Source organism: Amphimedon queenslandica, unplaced genomic scaffold (assembly GCF_000090795.2).
Source record: "Amphimedon queenslandica unplaced genomic scaffold, v1.1 AMPQUscaffold_13017, whole genome shotgun sequence".
Lineage (NCBI taxonomy): Eukaryota > Metazoa > Porifera > Demospongiae > Haplosclerida > Niphatidae > Amphimedon > Amphimedon queenslandica.
The window spans coordinates 12,507-15,973 of NW_003546747.1; the positions used below are offsets into that span (position 1 = coordinate 12,507).

Here is a 3,467-nt window from a genome sequence, read left to right on the forward strand (position 1 = left end):
GATCTGAGATGCCCTGATAGAAGAACACCACTAAAGGTTTCAGTTGAGAAGACTTTCCAATTTGTCAAAAATATCTGGGAGAGATACGTTGCTAAGAACAAAGTTATTTTGGAGTATGTTGCTTTCATGTTTCTTGTTATTTTCCATTACTTTCATTGATAGCCTTGTTGCTGATTAGGATGATATAGAGGATGAGGAGGAGGACACACCAGTACATGTAATGCAAGAAGGTGAAATAATCCCCAGCAGTGATGACGAATCAGATGTCAGTAATGATGATATCAGCAACAATGAATTATAATTAAACACAGAATGCAATTTACAACATCTATTACATTCAATTTGGCTTTAGCAGCAGTCATTGGAGTATGACAAATATGGAATGCTTCAATGGCTTCTACTAAGTTTGTTTTGTGTGCTACAGATTTTGCAAATTGTATTCTGTGTTTTTTATTATTTATTTTCACTTTTTATGGTGAGTTACATGAGCATCTCTCTCATAATAAATATATATTTTTTATTCATTTAGCCTCATATTATCACTTGTAATGATTAACAATACTTCGGGTACTGTACATGTATAAATTTAAATTACAATTATTATCGTCAGCTGTTATATGTACATGTAATAATTATATTGTTTCCATATCATTAGGACCCTCATCATATCCACCTGCATCAAAAGTACTCATATAGTCTCTGTAATGGCCATCATGGCTTGGATATCTCCTTCTGATTTCCTAATTTTACAAATGTAAGTGTATAATTTATAACGATTTACTACTCACATCAATCTCACATTTAGGCATTATGTCCCGTCTGTCATCCCATGCTGTCCTAGCCTCTTTCAACTAAAGGCAACCCTCATCCCACCATACTCCTAGCTTATTCAAAAGGCTCCAAAATTTCTTACATAGCTGGTATCTCTTCTGATCATTGGCAGGATGAGGATCACATGATCCACGGAGGAAACTATTAGACTGAATGACACAAGGGGAGCAATAGCATGACTCACAGTAGTTCAACCCTCGAAGAATAGGCGGGTTCTCTCCCTCATATCCTCTGATCTCATTTCTAGTGCCTATAATTTATATAATTTATTTGTATAGGCCACTCAGTGTTAATCAGTGTGATTTAATTAGCTTAAAATAGCTACGAACTGCTCTCTCCTCTATTTCAGAATCTTCACTTCCTTCATTGATCTTCTTGCACATTAGCTGCGCTTTACTTTCACCCTGCTCTCTTCTGACCATCTCCCTCACTTCCGTTATCAATGACTGTCTTGGCACAGTGTCATATTCTATTGTTATCTACTTTTTTATTTTGGTTAAAAGTTAGTAAAACTGTCTGTACCCTTAAGAGTCCTCTTTTAGGTCTTATGGATGCCTGGGCTGCCTGCATACTACCATCCCTCACTGCCCTGTTTTAATTTTATCCAAAAGCCACCCGCCATTTTTAATTGACTGGGCAGCCCACCCCCCCCCCCGTTATACTCATGCTCGGTGCTGTAGCAATCATCGCGTAAGGTGGAGCAGTGGTTATATTCTGCACATGCTCGTTTAAGAGATTTAATGAGACACTAAAGTGCATCCTGAGGAAAGCAGTTACTATGGAGGGAAAGGACTGGGATAAGCTGAACCCATACCTACTCTTTGCTAAAAGCAGGATTCCATAATGTGGAGGCCAGGGGAAAGAAGAGTAGAAGTGCGAGATGCCCACACTTTAATGAGATTTTCTGTCAGCAATGTCTCTCTAGTGGATATACATTTTGGAACGATAATTTTAATAACCACACCCAAAACGTGATTTAGCATGGCGAGTTGTGAGCCTACAGAGAGTTGTGAGCAACAGAGTGAGGAAAGCAGTACTAGCTATTCAAGAAATCCAAGGAGATCTCCCCCGATAGCTGCTACATGCCAGAAGCTTTCATTTGATACTGAAACCATATCCAGTCCTCTGAAAAAATGTTTCCGACAAAAGATTGGTATTCAAGCCTTTTGGATAGCAATAAACAGTTTGTTGCTGGCAAATATATCACTCCTGATGCACAAATAGTCAAAGCAGCAGCCAGACCAACAAAGTAGCTCATTGTATTGGAATAGCTCAAAAAGCTCTATGTTATGACTGCTAGATTAGGCACATATGACTCACAGAAGGTGGTAGTGAAGGAAAGTGGTAGCTTTGTACTTCTTGTCTACAATAAAGTTGTGGAAGAAGGAGTTCGTGACTCAATACTGCAACCTTCAGCAGCATCATTAAAGTGCTGGATAAATTAGCTGATCTCAATATAGTTGCTTGTAGTGGTATTCAAGAATACTCTACTTTTAAAGCAAGAATTAGATAAGATATAAAAAGAGTATCTTATGTCAATTTTCCACCAGACTTAGTTTGTGACATAGATTATTCAGAAGAAGAGAACATGTTTGAAATGTATGTCTCTGAAGTGGGAGCTGGCTTGACGAAAAAGTGAACATGATAATCTGACTCAGTCACAAGTTAAGGAACAACAGTCTAGTAGCTCTCGTGTTCCTTATAATGCACTTAGTCCATGTAGCAAGAAAGCTAAATTTGAAAATATGTGTGACACCATTCATCATCTTAAATTAAAGGTTAAGTACTTTTCAAGCAAAATTGACCGTCTTTCTACCAGTAATACGCAGAACAACGAAATGGGCCAGTTGGTTAGTTTGATTTGAGCCACATCTCTTGGTAAAGAAAGCTTGTGCTGCTGAAGCTAATGATGTATAACAAGGATTGGGGGAAATTGTGAAAAGTATTTGAGAGAAAGATATTAGTGATTGGAATCAGTTTTTAAAAGATCAAGAAAATAATGGTAATCAGTCATACTTACATTATTATAAGCTTCATCTTCTCTCTTTTCACAGTTATTAAGAAAATGTAACAAATTGTCCGCTGTCACTATTCAGTTGGGTAAGCAACACAAATTTAAGGATTAAATAATTATTTTATATCATCAGCTTTGTGTACAGTTTCAAGGAGTACAGCTGCTTATCATGCTCTAAAGTCCCTTGGAATTGTTCAAAATCCATGTGATAAAACTCTCCGAGGCTACATGTATAGGTATTCAAGTTCTCTTGGAATATGTGAGGATGCATGATTGAAAAGAGCTGAGAAGTATGAGTTGTATAAGAAGGAGCAGGTTGAGGCTGCACATCTAGAACAAGTTGGTGAGGCTGTTCTTATATGGGATGAAGTTAAAGTGAGTATATCTCATTAGGACATGAGACTATGAGAAAGACAAATCACAATGAAATACAATTATTTGACCCTAAAGGTGAATACAATTATCTTTCAAGGTGCAATCAAAGCTAACAAGAACATTAACAATTTAAAAAAAAACAAGATGGAGTAGGATTCTAGAGCAAGTTTGTAAAAAAGTAATGGAAACAAGGGCAAGTAGGATTCTGAACGACTACCAATGAAAATCCAAAACGAATATGCTACTC

At 37.1% G+C, this 3,467-nt stretch overlaps 1 long non-coding RNA gene across 1 annotated transcript; it reads left to right on the forward strand.

Moving 5' to 3' along the window:
- Positions 1 to 661: 661 nt before the first annotated feature.
- Positions 662 to 1,356, forward strand: LOC109585729 (uncharacterized). Its single transcript, XR_002186618.1, has 2 exons — positions 662 to 754; positions 806 to 1,356. It is a non-coding gene; the product is annotated as an uncharacterized LOC109585729 (long non-coding RNA).
- The last annotated feature ends 2,111 nt before the right edge of the window (positions 1,357 to 3,467 follow it).